Source organism: Monodon monoceros, unplaced genomic scaffold, assembly GCF_005190385.1.
Source record: "Monodon monoceros isolate NGI ecotype Baffin Bay Population unplaced genomic scaffold, NGI_Narwhal_1 Super_Scaffold_1, whole genome shotgun sequence".
NCBI lineage: Eukaryota > Metazoa > Chordata > Mammalia > Artiodactyla > Monodontidae > Monodon > Monodon monoceros.
In genome coordinates, this window is record NW_021703765.1 from 4,908,060 (window position 1) to 4,929,169 (window position 21,110).

Consider the following 21,110-nt stretch of genomic DNA (forward strand, 5'->3'; position numbering starts at 1 on the left):
TAAAATATTATATAAATAAAAATGAGTCATTACATAAAAAGTAAAAATGTGAAGGAAATGAAAAGTTCCCATAATTGCATCACCCAGAGAAAAAACACGTTACCATTATGATGTATTTTCCAAGACTTTTTCATTGTTATGCATATATACAAATTAGGCTATTTTTATTTAGGCTATTTTTCTTAATTAATTTTTGGCTGTGTTGGATCTTTGTTGCTGCGCGTGGGCTTTCTCTAGTTGTGGCGAGTGGGGGCTTCTCTTGTTGCAGAGCATGGGCTCTAGGTGTGTGGACTTCAGTAGTTATGGCATGTGGGCTCAGTAGTTGCAGCTCGTGGGCTCAGTAGTTGCAGCACACGGGCTTAGTTGCTCCACAGCATGTGGGATCTTCCCGGACCAGGGCTCGAACCCATGTCCCCTGCACTGGCAGGTGGATTCTTAACCACTGCGCCACCAGGGAAGCCTTGTAGATAATTTTTACATCAGTACATTTGAATCAACTTTGTCGTATGATGACCACGTCATATTTGGTTTAGGGCTGAACCACGTGGGCGTAATGAATCCGCTTTACATTGAGGTAATTTTCATTTTTCCCTTATTTCAAACCACATTGTGATAAGTAGATTTGGTTGCATTGAGGTAATTTTCATTTTTCCCCTATTTCAAACCACATTGTGATAAGTAGATTTGGTTGCTTTTTAAATTACATTGCCTCAGTTTTCCATTAGATATTAGATAGTATTGTATTTAACATATTATTTCTCTAGTTAGTATGTCAAATGGTTGCCTCAAAGCCTAGTTTCAAGTGTTGTGTCAAAGGTAGTTAGGCATTTTTCCTTAAACAGATTGCCCATCCCCACTCCTGGGGTATCAGAGCCAGCAGTTCTGGGGTGAGGCTCAGTCATGTATTTGTTAAAATCTCTCAAGAGGATTGTAACGTGCAATCAAAGAAAGGGTATCAAAACTGAGAAAATTGGCCTCTGTCTGGCTTGCAGAAATATTTCAGTAAATTGGGGCAATTGTATATCCTCCAGGTCACAACTCATAGTTAGCTGCCTTCTTTTGAGCAGCTCTTTTTCCATTCACTCCTGGGGTCTTTGGACTGGGTCATTAGACCCCTTCTGGAGGTGGGTGTGAACGGAAGCAGAGAAGCCTTAATACACACAGAGAATGGCCAGTGGGGATTTTGAAGTATCTGAAGCTGATGTCTGGAAGCATTTGTATTGACAAGCTCTAGTGTCACCCCATTTTTTCAGTCCCTATCAGGGCCCTTTCACTTTTCAATTTCCGTAGTCCTTGTTCTTGGTGACTTTTCTGACATTTTGCTAATCTGAATTCATTGCCCATGATCTCTCCAGTGTAATTGCAGTTTTGCTCACTCTTGGGCTTATGCCCTTGACTGATGTTTATCCCCCCCACTGCCGAGTGAGGTGGGCAGACATCCTCAGCTACCTCACAAATGATACCCAACTGGGTTTGGATTTTCCTGGTAAATATATCTCAGACAGGACTGGCACAGAGAACAATCTCAATTAATATATTTTTTTTAAAGAAGATGTTGGGGGTAGGAGTTTATTAATTAATTAATTAATTTTTGCTGTGTTGGGTCTTCGTTTCTGTGTGAGGGCTTTCTCTAGTTGTGGCAAGCGGGGGCCACTCTTCATCGCAGTGCGTGGGCCTCTCACTGTCGCGGCCTCTCTTGTTGTGGAGCACAGGCTCCAGACGCGCAGGCTCAGTAGTTGTGGCTCACGGGCCTAGTTGCTCTGTGGCATGTGGGATCCTCCCAGACCAGGGCTCGAACCTGTGTCCCCTGCATTAGCAGGCAGATTCTCAACCACTGCGCCACCAGGGAAGCCCTCAATTAATATTTTTTAAATCAATGTTAAGGAAGTAAATTGTTAAAAAAAAAACACACAAAAGACAAAGGAGAAAAATGTTTTCCCCCTTATTTTTAGACAACAAAAGAAAATACAAAACTATGGAGAACATAAAAAAAGAGTAAAATTCTGTTCAAACAGCTTAAAAATCATATCCTACCTTCCTTTATATTCTCTTGAGAATCTGAATTATTCTGGCTAGTGATAGTGCCCTGGAGCCAGGAGAATTTTTTGGGTGAAGCTGCCTCCTTTCATTATTAATCTAATCAACAAGCTTGAAAATTTTTGGATAAGGAATGTAATCACAGATGTATTGATCTTTTGCTTAACAATCCCTTCAATAAAAGGACATGCACACTGTTTGCAGATGACATGATACTACACATAGAGAATTCTAAAGATGCTACCAGAAAACTACTAGAGCTAATCAATGAATTTGGTAAAGTAGCAGTATACAAAATTAATGCACAGAAATCTCTTGCATTCCTATACACATAAGATGAAAAATCTGAAAGAAAAATTAAGGAAACCCTCCCATTTACCACTGCAACAAAAAGAATAAAATATCTAGGAATAAACCTACCTAAGGAGACAAAAGACCTATATGCAGAAAACGATAAGAAGCTGATGAAAGAAATTAAAGATGATACAAACAGATGGAGAGATATACCATGTTCTTGGATTGGAAGAATCAACATTGTGAAAATGACTCTACTACCCAAAGCAATCTACAGATTCAATGCAATCCCTATCAAACTACCAATGACATTTTTCACAGAATTAGAACAAAGTATTTCACAATTTGTATGGAAACACAAAAGACCCTGAATAGCCAAAACAATCTTGAGAAAGAAAAACAGAGCTGGAGGAATCAGGGTCCCAGACTTCAGACTATACTACAAAGCTACAATAATCAAGACAGTATGGTACTGGCACAAAAACAGAAATATAGATCAATGGACCAGGATAGAAAGCCCAGAGATAAACCCATGCACATATGGTCACCTTATCTTTGATAAAGGAGGCAAGAATATACAATGGAGAAAAGACAGCCTCTTCAATAAGTGGTGCTGGGAGACTGGACAGCTACATGTAAAAGAATGAAATTAGATCACTCCCTAATACTATACACAAAAATAAACTCAAAATGGATTAAAGATCTAAATGTAAGGCCAGACAGTATAAAACTCTTAGAGGAAAACATAAGCAGAACACTCTATGACATAAATCACAGCAAGATCCTTTTTGACCCACCTGCTAGAGAAATGGAAATAAAAACAAAAATAATAAACAAATGGGACCTAGTCAAACTTCAAAGCTTTTGCACAGCAAAGGAAACCATAAACAAGACCAAAAGACAACCCTCAGAATGGGAGAAAATATTTGCAAATGAAGCAAGTGACAAAGGATTAATCTCCAAAATTTACAAGCAGCTCATGCAGCTCAATACCAAAAAAACAAGCAACCCAATCCAAAAATGGGCAGAAGACCTAAATAGACATTTCTCCACAGAAGATATACAGATTGCCAACAAACACATGAAAGAATGCTCAACATCACTAATCATTAGAGAAATGCAAGTCAAAACTACAATGAGGTATCACCTCACACCAGTCAGAATGGCCATCATCAAAAAATCTACAAACAATAAATGGCAGAGAGGGTGTGGAGAAAAGGGAAACCTTTTGCACTATTGATGAGAATGTAAATTGATACAGCCACTATGGAGAACAGTATGGAAGTTCCTTAATAAACTAAATATAGCACTACCATATGACCCAGCAATCCCACTACTGGGCATATACCCTGAGAAAACCATAATTCAAAAAGAGTCATGTACCACAATGTTCATTGCAGCTCTATTTACAATAGCCAGGACATGGAAGCAACCTAAGTGTCCATCAACAGATGAATGGATAAAGAAGATGTGATATATATATATATATATATATATATAATGGAATATTACTCAGCCTTAAAAGAAGTGAAATCAAGTTATTTGTAGTGAGGTGGATGGACATAGAGTCTGTCATACAGAGTGAAATTAAGTCAGAAAGAGAAAAACAAATACCGTATGCTAACACATATATATGGAATCTAAAAAAAAATAAAAATGGTTCTGAAAAACCTAGGAGCAGGAAGGAATAAAGATGCAGACATAGAGAATGGACTTGACACGGGGTGGTGGAAGGGTAAGCTGGGACGAAGTAGAGAGTAGCATTGACATATATACACTACCAAATGTAAAATAGCTAGCTAGTGGGAAGCAGCCACATAGCACAGGGAGATCAGCTCCGTGCCTTGTGACCACCTAGCAGGGTGGGATAGGGAGGGTGGGAGGGAGATTCAAGAGGGATGAGATATAGGGGTATATGCATATGTATAGCTGATTCTCTTTGTTATAAAGCAGAAACAAACACACCATTGTAAAGCAATTATACTCCAATAAAGATGTTAAAAAAATTAAAAACAATAAAATAAATGGACATGCAATGTAATTACTCTTGTCATTGAGGCCTACCTGGGCATCAGTAAACTTACAATAAAGCATGTGCATTCAAAGTAGGTGAAACATCAAGGGCGATTTCGGAAGGAACACTAGCTCCACAGCACTGGAAACAGTTCATAAAAATTCTTATCTGGGGCTTCCCTGGTGGCGCAGTGGTTGAGAGTCCGCCTGCCGATGCAGGGGACACAGGTTCGTGCCCCGGTCCGGGAAGATCCCACATGCCGCGGAGCGGCTGGGCCCGTGAGCCATGGCTGCTGAGCCTGCGCGTCCGGATTCTGTGCTCCGCAACGGGAGAGGCCACAGCAGTGAGAGGCCCGCGTACAGCAAAAAAAAAAAAAAAAAAAAAAAAAATTCATATCTGCATGCTCTGAAATACTATTATATGCATTTCCCCATAATTTATTATCAGTTAGATATATTTTGTTTCTGTCAATGGGACGTAGAAAATTGTTGTCGTCACTGGTTTCCTTCCCTTTTTCCAGCTGTAGGTACTGGGTACCTTGATTGAACATTCAGCTTCTCCCAGTTCCCTAGCTTTTGCAACTAGAGATTATCATACTAGGTGAAGTAAGTCAGAGAAAGACAAATACTGTATGATATCACTTATGTGTGGAATCTAAAATATGACACAAATGAACCTATCTATGAAACAGAAACAGAATCAGGGACAGAGAACAGACTGGTGGTTGCCAAGGGAGAGGGGGCTGGGGGAAGGATGGAGTGAGAAGTTAGGGTTAGCAAATGTACGTTTTTATATAGAGAGTGAATAAACAAGGTCCTACTGTATAGCACAGAAAACTATATTCAATATCCTATGATAAACCTTAATGAAAAGGAATATTTTAAAAAATGTACATATGTATAACTGAATCACTTTGCTATACAGCAGAAATTAACACAACATTGTAAATCAACTATACTTCAATAAAAAGAAATAATAACCAAACTTTGTTACACTCAAGGATTCTCCTCCCCTGGAATTAAGTGTATTGTTCTAAGAGCACCACTTAATGTGGCCTCCAGTATCTACACAGCAGCTTCACTGTGAGCATCGTGTGTCCTCACCTCTTTGATGTCAGTCTCATTGCTAATTGACAGTTGTGTTCCCATGTCCCCTACTAGCTGAAATCTCCTGGCTGTGTCAACCCCCATATCTCTGATTCTACACAGTCCTCAGGTTTCACTTTACCATTGATATGCCATTGATGTTCCAATATATCATGTAAGTTTTCCCAAGAGATATTTTATTTTTGGATATTCCATTGGACAGTCTGGGGTTTATTTAACCAGCATCTAAGCACTGTCATCTCCCACCCATGCCACTCACCTCACCAACACCCCACCAATCTGGGATCTATCCAAAGTTGTGATGTTTTCAAGTGTTCACCGCCCCCCACCTCCCATGCCTGGGAATCACAATTCATGGTTCAGGGGACAGCCATGCAAACCACATCTACTGATAAGGCCCTGCCCCTCTGGACATAGGTCTGGAGCTCAGTATCTAAGTCAAATTGAGACAGGAGGGAGGAAAAGAGAAAGGGAGAGGAGAGGTGAGGAGGGAGGTAGAGAAAAAGTGAAAATAGATGTGAGAGAGAGGGATAAGAGGGAAATAGGAACGAATGACAAAGAGAAGAGATAAAGAGAAAATATGGAGTAGAATGTTGGAAAGAGCTTAGAGGAGAGATGATAGAGAAAAATAAGAAACAGATAAGGGGAGAGGGAAAAATGAGGAAGAAATACATATATATATAAAATATATTATGTATATAGTATAATATATAATATTATAGTATAATATATAGTATGTATATATTATGTATATATATAATATATTATGTATATATGTATATGTATATAGACACATATAATAGTTATATTTATATGTCATGGATGAGAATGAATTTTGAGAAATATATATGAGAAAGAGATGAGATAATGAAGAGAGAAAAAGATCAAATATATAAGAAGGATGGTAGAGAGGGATGATATGATATATAGAGAGATAACAGAATTGATAGAAAGATAATTAAAATGAAAGTGATAGATTGTCAAGCAACATGAGAGCAAACAAAAACAAAAATCTGGTAATATTTGATCCCCTGATTCCAACTGCAGCTTAACTGCCTGGATAGTTTAAACCTATCTTTAATTATATTCTTCTAATAGTTTCTCCTTTTGGCCAAAATGTGTTGGATATCTGTCATTTGCAACAAAAACTTCCTGATAATACAAGATGGGATTTTCCCCCTTTACTTTATCTTGAAAAGATTAATTGTTCACAACAGATGAATGGATATAAAAACATCCCTATTGTCTCTGTGTTTCACTTAATTATACATCATAGTGGATCATGCTTCAAAAATGACTATTTTTTAATTTTTTAAATTTTTATTTACTTATTTTTAGTTCAAAAGAAAAAATTTAATGGTGTCAGAAGGATTATACTGAAATCTCTAAAAATGTGGTCTGTTCCATTTCATCCTCTTCCTTCCACGTCTCTGACTAGTACCCAGATCTCTATCCCCAAAGCCCTGGGAATCTGACAAGTGAATGTGGACCAGACGTTGGCAGGCTGCGAGAGAGGGCAGGAGGGACAATTTGCTCCCATTTGTGTCACCACGATGCAACAGGACAAGTGTGGTGATGGTGGTCTTCTCTCTTACTACTCTTTCCTCTGTCCATTCCAGGCATTATTGCTCCCCCCGGGTCTGTACCAGGTCTTCTCACTTTGACTCAACTTACAGCTCTTCCTGGACAACCTCAAATGCTCCCCTGGGGCCCCCCACTCTTCATGGGGACATGCTGATGACTCCCAGATCCCTGTTTCCCCAGGAATTCAGCCTCCTAAATGCCCAGGTTCTTCCAATATGTAAACTACTCCTTAGGGGAACCAAGAGCTTGAGATGTACCTGTAGTCGCCTACAAAGCTCCCTTTGGGGCAGCAAAACCATGAATTTTATAAGTCGGTTATTGATGATATAACTTGGAAATTATCCTGTATCTTATTTGTTCGTGTTTGGCCTTTCCTCCCTCCCCAGATGGAGGTGGGGTGGACAGTGAATAGCCTTTTTGTGTTTCAGACCAGATTGGGCATCTCCAAAGCATTTCTTTGTGAGGTTTCCAGGCCCATCAAAGGATTGGTTGAATTCCCTAAGAGACAGCTCCTTGGATTAACTGAACCATGCTCCGACCCCGCCCCTGTGGCTAGGGAGTGACACATCCTAATTGGTCTAGACCTAGGATTACTGCCCATCCCTGAATCAATCATGGTGACAACTGACTGGAATTATGGTAAAAAATTACTTTTCTAATTAAAATTTTAAATAAAATTTAAAAGTTTGATATACTTGCTAAATACGATATTTAGAATTTTAAGTTTAGTCATCTGAGGAACTGTAAAGTCAAATTCTTACAGGTATTTAATATATTCTGGAGGCAAAATGTTATTTCAGGAGGTACTTTCTTGGCACTAATTTGCAACTTTTGTGGCTCTGCTTGAGAATGAATTAATTAGGAAAAAAGATCAGATGCTCAATGTGTTATCTACATATATTTTGCGGTTCCAGAAATGGCAAGACCGTAACCATCATGAATATAGAATCTCGAAAGATGATGTAATTTACTGAGTCTTAAAATTCTAACCTGAGGCTCTTCCACGCAAAATTCAGTGTGTAATTCAATTGATAAGGTCATTGAAGCTGCATGAAGCCTATTTCCTATAATCAAGAAATGGGGGACACGGAAAGGCTTTTGTGCCCAGGAGTCCCACGGGGTCCTGCTTGGTATCACTTTGACTCTCAATGCTAACTTCCTGAAGAGTCATGAATTCTAATTTTTGTCTTTCTAACACTATGTCACTGCCTAAATCTCTAACCAGCTTTTCTCATTTTAGCTGCTATTTGTAAAAATGTATTTCTCAGTTTCATAAAGAAAATTAACATGAGTATTTTGAATTAGAGCTCCTTGTATCAAACAGTATTTGAAATTTTCAGTTCATAAAGAGAATTACCATAATTTCTCCCCTAAAAATAATTCTTTATTTACATATATTCCTCAGGACACATACAGGAGACATGTATATGTCTAGAAGTTTGCTAATTTCTCCACTTTATAAAAAACAATCTGTCAACTTGAAAAATATTGATTCCTGGAAAGTCTTCAAAATTTGTCAAGTTCATTGATTTTTTGGAGTGTTCCATTTATCTTGGAATCTTATGTTATTTTAGGTACAATAGATTATATTCTATGGTTGAAAAATATTTATTACTCTATATAGTATTCTGCCTGCCATAGAAGATTTATTCCTTTATAACTACTTTCTTTAGATCCCTCACCATATTCTTACAGTAAATATCTAGTGGAGGAAATCTTTCCACTTGTCAGAAAGGTTTTAATCAGTTGTTATTTTCAATAGAAAAAACCACCCCTTTTACTAAGATTAATTGATAGAAACAGCACAGATCACTGACATAGACATTTTTACGTAACAATGAATAATTAAAATCTGCCATACATTGGACCTTATATTTGTCAGGTCTGGTTCTCAGTAACACTATCCCCTTGAGAACAGGGATCTAGCACTTCCTGGAGTAGCGTTTCTCAGTATGTGGCTCAAAGATCACCTGCATGAAAATTCTTGCTAATTTTTCCACAGCAGATCTTTCATAATTAACAATTTGAATGAAAACTAACAGCATGCATCACTTCATTTTAAAAATCTTGCCTTTACAGAAAGGTTTTGGTCCAGTTACCTGTTGCCACTTACCAGACTACCCTGAGTTTAGAGGTTAAACATAGTGACCAACGTATTAAATCTCATGATAGCGCAGGTCTGAAATTCAGGCAGGTCTTGGCAATTCCCTTGTTCATCTGCTGTTAAGTGGTATTCAGCTGACAGCTGTGGGGCTGGGCCAGGTTGTCTAAGATGACTGGTACCTTGGTGGGGATGTGGAAGGCAGGGCTCAGATGGGAACCGTGTTCCTTCCATGTGGTCTCTGGACTACTTCATGAGGGTTTCCTAATAGAGCAGCCATACTTCTTACACAGGACCTCTGGGCTCAAGAGGCCAAGGTGGGAGCTGGCACTCCTCTTAAAGGCTATTTCCAGAAAGGCTGTAGCACCCCTTCCACTGTACTTTTATGTCAAAGAAGTCACAGGCTAGCCCAGATTAAAGGAGAGTGGAAATAGATTCCACTTTTCAATAAGAGGAGTGTCAAATAAATTGTAACCGTCTTTACCAGCCACGAGTCTGAACTGTCTTTATATATTATCCTCTCTTCATCTATACTTATGATTTTAAAAATTAAAGCTTTGAGTTAAAATTTAAAGTTTGAGTGGTTGTACGTCCCAAAAAATTAACGTTATTTCTAAAACTACTAATGAAAACAAATGTACACTTTTGCATTTTCTCATGATTTGAAAACACTTTCTCTAAATGCATACCAACAGGAGTGCCATTGAGTCATTACTATAATCAGGTCAAAGCCATTATTGTAGAAAGTATAATAACTCCTTCCTGATTGTTTTGAACAGTAATTTAAATGTGATCTACTTATTTTCTGAGTGATCTGTGAGCGGTATCTGTGTTTTGATTCTTTGAAATATAATTTATCTCCTGGGTTTATTTGTCATGTTTTATACAAAAAGAGATGTTTCAAAAAAATACCATTTCTTGCATCATTCTCATTGAGATCTCGTTTTGTTTCTATAGACTTATATAGAAACTGATAGTACAGGATTATGTGAAATGTGAATAGTAATATTAATTCAAAGAACATGGTAAGTGACCAGAATGAGTTAGAGAGTTGCCCAGTGAACTTAAATACTAGAGGGTAATTAATAGAATATAATAATTCAGAATGCCTATAAAATTAATGGGGAGAATTAAATACATATGTAGAATGGATTAAGGCTGAATTTATAATCAATGTTCCATAGTAAAACCAGATACACATTGAAGTTAGATATATCTTTAAAAGTGAAAATATTTCATGGTAGGTTCATGTGAAAAAAAATCAGAACTTTAATTTGAATCCTTTCGTTGGATAATGATCTGTAAGACTAAAGAAAATCACTATAAGAACTGAAAATATATTATCTTAGAGGAATGTCTTTCCATCGATGTTTTCAAAGATCCATTGTGTGTAATTTATAAAGAAACTTTAGGCCCTATAAACTTTATAAGTTGGAGATAAAAATGATTTCTATTTTTTTTATTTAAGAAGATATTTCAAAGCTGCATTACTGTAGTACTAATGCAGAACAGAATTTTAAAAGAAAAAAACTCTTCAGATATTTGTGTCCTCATTACATCATCACTTTGATCACTGAGTCATTGTCAACCAATATGTCTAGTTAATGCTAGAACTTCTGTGGAGCGACTCCAATTTAGAAATTTTCTGAGAAAGGGGAAAGGAGATTCTAAATACTTAATAAGATTAATCCAGGGCTTCCCTGGTGGCGCAGTGGTTAAGAGTCCGTCTGCAAATGCAGGGGACACGGGTTCGTGCTCCGGTCCGGGAAGATCCCACATGCTGCGGAGCGGCTGGGCCCGTGAGCCATGGCTGCTGAGCCTGCGCGTCCGGAGCCTGTGCTCCGCAACAGGAGAGGCCACAACAGTGAGAGGCCCACTTACCGCAAAAAAAAAAAAAAAGATTAATCCAATTATTAACTAAAAAACAAACACGTTCATTCAGCCTACTTAGGAAGTATATTCTAGCATCATAAAAGTTGCATACATATGTATATACATATATATGAACTACAGACACATTAATAATGAACTTTTAATAAAATAGCGAAATAACCATAATGCTAATTTAATGGGAAAAACAAAACGAAGGATGTAACATTGTGAGCCCTTAACAGTTGTTCTAATTAGATATCATTAAGGAAACTATTAGGTGAATTAAAATTGAGGCTTTCATCTGCTACCAAAAATATATCCTTTAATTTATAGTGAAGCAGTTATAGGCTGAAATACTCACCTGTGCAATAGATAGAAAGTAGGTCTGAGTTGTCTGGATCCTTGCTATCCTTCTAACTCCCTAAGATGAGATTGGATACCTAATACTGTTTGCTGAAAACTGTCAAATGGAAAATAAGACAAACGAATTTTCTTAAGCTAAGCTTCATGGAATTTATAAATGGTTCATGAAGTCTTTGAGAATATTTTAAAAGTTGGTTTCAATAAAAAAAGATATTTTATGTTTTAAAGTTATTTTTAATGATAATTTCCTGTAGAAAGATATTTTTTAAAATAATAATTTAGTTTCTTAGGTCAGCATTTCTCAAACTAGGGAATGAAGCATGAACCTGATGGGCCCCCTAGGATATATAATTTTTTTGCTGTACGCGGGCCTCTCACTGCTGTGGCCTCTCCCGTTGCGGAGCACAGGCTCCGGACGCGCAGGCTCAGCGGCCATGGCTCACGGGCCCAGCCGCTCCGCAACACGTGGGATCCTCCCAGACTGGGGCACGAACCCGTGTCCCCTGCATCGGCAGGCAGACTCTCAACCACTGCGCCACCAGGGAAGCCTCCCCTAGGATATTTGAGGTACATATTTTATTCTTTAACAGAGATCTGTATGATATTCAAGCGTGAAATGCCAAGCAATGTTTAATGCCTTTTTTCCTGGTCTTCTGGTATATAAAACAGACTCACTGAAATCTAAGTGTTAGTGCTAGTAAAGAGAAATATGTGACAAACACCTGAGCTATATTAGTGTTCCTAGTAACAGTAGGTTATATTTACCAATTAATTCCTTATACTTAAATATAAAAATATACAGAACAACAAAGTTTGCACCCCTGTAAATGTGTTTACAGAATTCTCTTTTGTATTTAATCCACCTGCACTTGTTCTTTTGGCCAATGCTCAGTTGACGTTTGCTGAATTCTCTGAAGGAACAAACCGGAATTCAGGTGAAGTCTAAAGCCTGCTTCCGTCGCATATCTTGGCTCTGCGATCTGGTGTCTAACCCCGGACCTGGTGATGCTTCTGGGGGATCACGCCAGAGGAATTAAGTTGTTGAGTTAGTCAAGTGTTAGGTTATGGTCCCAGTGCCATAAACCAGCAACAAACTCAGCAGTAATAAAAACATAAAAAACAAGATAGGTGTTTGAAAGAACGAACCCCCATAGGCCAGGATTTATGTTTTAATTTTATACGTCTTAAATCTCAACCTCAGTATGTGCTTTTAGAAGAAAAGATTTTTGTGCTGATTAATTAATGTATCTGTGGTTGACTTATGGACCATTGAGCATAGGAACGTGTTTTACTTCATTTGGGATTATAGCGCCCCCTCTCCTTACTCACAGGAACTTCTGTCTCTGGAAATGAATTTGCCAATATATGTAACTCATCATTTGATGGGGCGGAGTATCAAGGACCAGCAGGGCACGTCTCTTCATTTTTCTATAATCACTTCCTTAAATTTGCTCTTTCTGAGTGTTCTTTATATCCACTTCACTGTAGTTTGGGCAGAACCAAAGCTTTCTTCTCCATGTCAAGATCTAGAAAATCCAGTTCAGTGCATTTCAGAACTTCTCTCTTCCATCTACTCCAAAAGATGTCTCTCCTTCACCCAGCTCAGGTCTGCGAGGCACCTGGAAGCCCTGAAGTGGTCGGAGGGCTTCACTGTCCTGCTGGCACTACCATCTCGTCCTCACCACCGGCTGTTCCCAGTCTCCTTCCTGAGCAACTGGTCTTCACGGACTGGGCAAGGAGAAGGACCGGACTTCAAAATAAAAAGACAAAACATTGCTTATTTGTCAGGTACAGTATATATTTTCTTGGTTAACAGTGACAATGGCTGTATCAAAAGATGTTATTTCTGGGTTCTTCAGAAGCCAAAGCTCTTAATTTTGATATAGTTGAATTTATGTCAACATCTTTTCATATGGATCACATTTATTGTCTTTTAATTAAGAAGTCCTTTCCTATCATAAGTCATAAAGGTCTGGTTCTGTATTGCCTTTGAAAATGTTCTTTTTATAATGGAATTTTCATATGCCAGGCAATAATTTGGGCATAGGTTTAAGTTCCATTTTAGTTTGTCCGTGTGGATTCTGAATTGACCCAGTATCATTCATTTACAGACTACATATCCCTACTCACTCACTACCCCAGCTTTGCCATTAGTCAGATTTCTATTTGGGGTTTGTCTCTTTGGAGGTTCTTTATTTTTTCATCAGTTTGCCTATCCCTGTTTTAATATCACATTATCCTAATTCATAAAAAAATGACACAGTAATTATTTTTTTATTAGATCTTTATTGGAGTATAATTGCTTCACAATACTGTGTTAGTTTCTGTTGTACAACGAAGTGAATCAGTTATACATATACATATATCCCCATATGCCCTCCCTCTTGTGTCTCCCTCCCACCCTCCCTATCCCACCCCTCTAGGTCGTCGCAAAGCACAGAGCTGATCTCCCTGTGCAATGCTGTTGCTTCCCACTAGCTATTTTATATTTGATAGTGTGTATATGTTGCTGCTACTCTCACTTCACCCCAGCTTCCCCCTCCCCACCCCCGTCCTCAAGTCCATTCTCTATGTCTACGTTTGTATGCCTGCCCTGCCACCAGGTTCATCAGTACGACTTTTTTTTTTTTAGATTCCATATATATGCGTTAGCATACGGTATTTGTTTTTCTTTTTCTGACTTACTTCACTCTCTGTGATAGACTCTAGGTCCATCCACCTCACTACAAATAACTCAATTTCATTTGTTTTTATGGCTGAGTAATATTCCATTGTATATATGTGCCACAACTTCTTTATCCATTCATCTGTCGATAGACATTTAGGTTGCTTCCATGTCCTGGCTATTGTAAATAGCTCTGCAATGAACATTGTGGCACATGTCTCTTTTCGAATTATGGTTTTCTCAGGGTGTATGCAAGTAGTGGGATTGCTGGGTCATATGGTGGTTCTATTTTTAGTTTTTCAAGGAACCTCCATACAGTTCTCCATAGCGATTGTATCAATTTACATTCCCACCAACAGTACAGGAGGGTTCCACACACTAATTCTTGATATAGATTAAGAGAAATCCCTTAACCTTGTCCTCTTTTTCCAAGTCCTTTGAACTTCCCCATAAATTTTAAAATAGGCTTATTACTTTATATAAAATTATGCACACACAAACATATACACACACATGCATCTTAAGAATTTTATTGGAATCACATTGAATCTATAAATTGACTAGGTTAGAAGTCATATATTGAGAGAGACAGAGATTTATACTATAGTATAATGTATATATATATATATATATATATATATATATATATATATATTAGTAGTAGTTAGGGTTTTCCAGAGAAATAAAACCTTTAAGATGTATGTGTGGAGTAAGAGAGAGAGAGATTTAAGTAATTGGTCATGCAGTTTGGTGGCTGGCAGAGAGACCCAGGGAAGAGTTGATGCTGCAGCTGGAGTCTGAAGGTGATCTGCTGGCAGAATCCCACCTTCCTCAGGGACCTCTCTTTTCCTTAAGGCCTTCAACTGATTAGGTGAGGCCCACACACATTATGGAGGGTAATCTGCCTTACCGATTTTAATCATAATCTCATCTAAAAAAGTATTTTCACAGCAACATCCAGACATGTTCGACCAAATAGCATATATTACATATTACTCCAAGAGGGAGTGTTTTGTTTTTTTAATTTGTTTTGAGTTTTCTGTGCACCAAAGCAGAATTTTTGAAACAAGTCTAAGTGTTCCTTTTCATATTGATTTTACTGATTGTTTTACTGTATCAATTTCTCCGTTTGGCAATTCAAACTGCCTTAGAAAGACAGATCTAACAGAGAAGGAGAGGACCTGTTTTTATTTCAGAGTATCAACCATAGACTGCCCATTTTTCCATCTATCCCAAACTTTACTTCAAAATCTGTGACATAGTTAGAGTGGGCTGTTATACCCCTTTCCCAGAATCTACAGTTTAAAAGTGTGACACTATGTTAGATAAAATGCAGTTACTATAAAACTGGCATTTAGATATCTACCAGGTTGTACCCTAATTCCATTCCATTTAGGATTCCTGACCCCTGTGTGTCCCAAAGTGTCCTTCTGGCTCCAACAAAAGAGATTTTCTTTTTCATGAGGGGACGTGTGCAATAATTGACATATTTTCTTTCACCATTCATGCAGCTTCTGATAGAGGTCTCCGCCTTAATTCTGTCCTGTTGAAGTGCTGGACTTGCGAGGTATTGCCATCTTTCCCTCCTTTCTCCGCTGCCCCCGTCTGCCAAGGCCAGCTCATTGCAGATGGTGAGAATTCTCCTTTGCTCTCTTACAGTTATTTCAGCGGCAATGTATGTGTCCAGGCATGCGTCAACCATAACGCTCTTTCGGCTAGGATCAACTAAGTATCCTCTTGTTGAGTCCATTTCTGGATGGGCTTGACCTGACAGATGGGGTCATCCTTATTTCATGGGACGTTGATGCTGTTGTGTGTGTCAAGCCAGCCAGGCAGTAAGAACAAAAGAGACAGTTTGATGAACAGGTAGGCAACCTGGCATGTCGTGCCCGTGGCAAGTATTCCTTTCATGGAACCTGGCCAGTTGGTTTTTCCTCTTATTTCTCTCAGGGTGTTTTTTTTTAATTTCATTGGGAATGCAAGAGACTTTGGAATATTTATCTCTTTTTCCTGATTTTATGCCATTTACCTATTGACCGCCAGAGAATCCATCAACAAACAAATAAACATTGGCAGAGATGAACCCGGATTGGCCACATTTACCTCCCTCAATCTAGAGGGGATGGCTACGATGTTATCTAACTCACAAATATGTAATTATATTCATACTATTTTGATCTATTTGCTTGGCAAACTGGATGTGATGATTAACATTTATGTGTTCCTTGCCAAAAAGTACAATGGCATGTTTGGATACATGATCTCAACTGCAGAGTCGTTTACAGTTTATTTCTGTATGCCATATCATAGAGCTAATCACTTCTAGGAACTTAATGCCAGGAATAGAAAAGACATAATGGAGCTTTACCCACAGCCATTTAGGAATAAAGGATAATGTCTCCGCAAAGGATGTTTTTAGAAAGGGAAATACGGTTCCTTTTTCACGACTCTTTCCTTATTTCAAATTTAACACGTGTTTATTTTAAAATCATAACTTAAAAAAAAGAAAATTGAGTAAATAAAATTAAAATATTATCTATTTTAACATTCTGCCAGAAATTTTGCCCTCTTAACCCATTACCTTTCTTCCCATCCCAACTCTGTTGCCTCAAACAGATTCATATGCATGTGGGAATTCATATGCATGGGCTTTATGAAAAATGATCTTCTCCAATTTAGTAATTGAATGGGCCAGAAATAACAAAACCATCTTGAAGAATAAAGATGAAAGATTTACTCTACTAGATATTAAAAAGTACTATAGAGTGAAATAAGTAAGACCATGAACTATTGGCGTTTGAAAAGACAAATGGACCAATTGAGAATCCAGAGATCGACCCATGCATACATACATGGTTACCTGATTTACAAAAACTGGTACTGTGTAATTCAGGGGGGAGAAATATATCCTGTTCAATAAATGATGCTGAAACTATTGTATATCCACATTAGATATCTCAAAGCCCACACAAAGTAATTTGAGGTAGATCATAATCATAAATGTGAAGGCTCAAATTATAATCTCCAATAAGGAGACATGAATTAATATCTCCATGAATTTGAGTAGAGAATAGACTCTTAAACAGAACACAAAAATAACTAAGAGGAAAAAAGTATACATTTAAGTTCCTTAAAATTTAAAATTAAAAAATTTAAGTAAAAAAAACCTTATCAAGCAAAAGATACTTCCAGGTAACAGAAGGAAATTTGCATGCTAAGACATAATTTTTCATACGAGGTGTCCCCAAGGTGTGGTCTGTTGATCCCTTGTGGTTCTTGAGACACTTTCAGGATGTCTTCAAGGTCAAAACTATTTTCAGAGTAATTGTAAGATAATATTTGCCTTTTTAACTGTGTTGACACTTACACTGATATTGCAAAAGCAATGATGAATGAATTACTGGAGCACTAGCACAAACAGGAGAGTGATAGCGGACCGTACCTCTGTCATTTTATTCCTCTGTAGGACACACTCATGGCGGGGGGCGGGGGAGGGAAGGCCAATTTTTACATAAGAACACACTTGGTGAGGCAGTGTGTGCCGTGTGTGTGTGTGTGTGTGTGTGTGTGTGTGAGTGAATAAATCTTGACCCTGTTTACGTGTCTTCATAACACATGAAATGGGAAGCACCCAAAAGCACTTCTTTCCTTTTCTTAAGGAAAGATGACAATTGCCTTTGGGAAGAGCATCTGTGTTTTTCTTCGAGTTTTGAGCATCCACTTGTCTCCTGGACACTATTTTTATTTGAGGGAATGACTGACAGATTGTGTTTTTTCAGACTCGGGTGGTCTGCGAACATTTTCTCAAAAATGATCCAAGTGAACCTGCTACTTCAAGGAGTATTTCTTACAAATGATAAAATTCCAGCTTTCACAAGAAAATTAAAATTATATAAAACTTATATTTGCCACGGTGTGCTGGACAGTCTAGAACGTAAAGTTTTTTCCATCATACAATGCAAATTTTACCTATCACAACTGCTTCGTGCAATGATATTGCTAATTATCTCAGACAATGTTGAACATGCTGTACATACACACCGATTAGTGACGTGTGAATTATAAGATGTGGGGACCATCCTTTCCCCCTTATTCCTCTATTCAGTAACTAAGGTATGATCTTAATAATTATTCCTTCATGCTAATTATTATCTTCTCTTTATAATTGGCCTTTTAAAATAGCCCTGCTTCAAAGGGGGTCTGTGGAAAGGTATATCCTCTATATAACAGAACAGGCTAAAATAAGCAGATGAGCAAACTTAGGAAAGAAAATATTAAGGGGTGAGAAAATAGGATGACATCGTTTGTAAGTTGAGCATTCAAATGGCTTGTAGAAATTTACATTTAGCTTCTTAGAAGCCAGTGAAGGCGTTAAACAATCCAGTTACCTAATTCATTGCAAGTTCATGAGCTACCTTAAGAGAAGGTTTGGTCAGGAACAGCACAGCTATTTCTGTCACTGAAATCCTAAAGAAAATGCTCCACGAGTTCACATCAAGAAGACTCTTAGTGACCTGTAAATAACGTTATCAATAATAAGTTTTGTCCTTACTTGAAGAAAAGTAATGAATGTTCTAGAAGTTTTTCTTAGAATTTTCCTCCTTGCGAACTGATGGAAAAACGCCAAAGCATAGCTTGGTAAGTGTCAAAATCATATGATCCTGGTGCAAAATTCTCAGAGTAAAATGTCTTGATAGAATGTATACTGTTGGTTGTATGTATCCTATTGTTTCTGTTTTTCTGGAGAACTTTTTTTTTTTAGATATTTATTTATTTTGGCTGCGCCGGGTCTCAGCTGTGACGCACGGGGTCTTCGTTGCGGCATGCGGACTCAGTTGCGGCATGCATATGGGATCTATTTCCCCCGCCAGGGATCGAACCCAGGCCCCCTGCATTGGGAGCATGGAGTCTTACCCACTGGACCACCAGGGAAGTCCCTTTCTGGAGAACTTTGATTAATATACCTTCCCATTGGCATCCTTAATTCCTGATATATCTGTATCTATATCTATATATCTAACATATATAATAGATATGTAGATATAGATATTATATAGAGATATATGAAGAGATTTATTATAAGAAGTTTGTTCACATGATTATGGAGAGTGGCAAGTCTGAATCTGCAGAGTGGGCCAGCAGACTGGAGACCCCGGAAAACTGACGGTGCAGAGGAAGTCTGAAGGCAGTTCTCTGACTTGCAGGAGGGGGCATCGTTTTGTTCTTTACATGTCTTCAAGTGATCGGATGAGGCCTACCTTCATTGAAGACAATCTGCTGTACCCTACTGATTAAAATACTAATCTCCTCCCCAAAACACCTTCACAGAAACATCCAGAATAAAGTAATATAATACCTGGGCACCTTATGGCCTAGATAATTGACGCATAAAATTAACCAACATAGAAAGGAAAAAGGCAAAGTTGCCTGCCGGTTCTTGAACATTCCTAGCGGCCCTGTGAGGAAGGAGCCTGCTCTTTAATCTCATTGGCCAGAACTCTGTCACAAGGCTCCACTAGCTGTGTTGGGGCCTAGGAGACAGTAGTTTAGCCGGACTTACTGCAATCTCAATTACAGCCAGGTATCTTTTAACAAGGAAAAAAGAGAGATTATGTAGTGGGTGGGCAATTAGCAGGATCTGACCCTCAAGGGTCACAATTTAAGGGGATTTGATTAAAATTTCAACATTAGGAAAAGGTCAGGTAGGATGAAAATGTAATGAGGTAGGCGGACTTTTGTTTCCATATAAATCAGCTTCATTCTGGGATGAACAGCAGCAAGTATTCAGGACAGAGGGGACTTGAAAGGGTAATTGCAATGTTGCAGTTATCATGTCTGACAAATATATGACTTGTGCAATTAATTAAATTTTTACTTGCTATTCTTCATACAATTCAGAATAGCTTATACAATTAATTCCCTTTCTTATATACGTACACACAGATACTTTTCAAAAATTATGTACCATATAAATTTAGAAATGTATCTTTCCATATTAATTAAAGGTTGACTATTAAGAATGACTTTCCAGTAATTGTATGATATTTTCCATTGTTCATTTAAAATATTCTGAAATATCTAATACAGAATAATTATTTTACAATTTCATCAATTCAACCCTAGCTGTTAAAATTTATTTTTCTTTTACACTAGTTTTGAGCCCTTTACTGAAATGTCACTGAACAGTAAGCAACATTTATTTTATGGACTATGACAAATGGGGCAAAGAATTTGGGGAGTGAGGTTTAAAGTAGGCATGTGTTTACTGAAATTTACTGAAATACGTGCTCTCATATCAGAGGCAAATAGTACAGATTGTGTTTCAAAGTTAGATTATTCATTGATATCAACTATACAAATATTTAAATTCATGATATATTTTGAAAAACATTGACACTTTTAAATCTTCGCTATGCAACAAAACATTCATAGTGCCAAGTACACTACTGTTTTTCTTTTGGTTTGTTTGTTTTGCCTCTATATGTTATCTAAACATCAATATTCAGAAATTTTTCTTCTTTTTTTAATTTCAGGTGCATAATTGAGATACATCATGGTATGCCTGACAAGAAGTGTAAAAGTGACATTTACCCAGTGAGCTACAGAATGTTAAATACACGATTTGAATACATTGGGTTTTCATCTAAATCTAAATGTTCCATTTAAAAGTTTATCAATATCTGTGTATTTCACAGTTGAAGACATATTAATTACGTATCGAAATATTTTAATAGTAATGTTTTATGCCATATATTATTTTTTTAAAAAATATTTATTTATTTGGCTGTGCCGGGTCTTAGTTGTGGCACGCGGGATCTCATTGTGGCATGCGGGGTCGTTAGATGCAGCATGTGGGCTCTTAGTTGCCGCATGCAGGATCTGGTTCCCTGACCAGGGATTGAACCCAGGTCCCCTGCATTGGGAATGCAGCGCCTTAACCACTGGACCACCAGGGAAGTCCCTATGCCATATATTATTCAAATAATTAAATATTTTAATGAAATTTCAGAGAAAAATAAGTCTTATAGTGTGAGATAACGTAGACCAGTAATTTTCCTCTAATGAGGCTTTCCT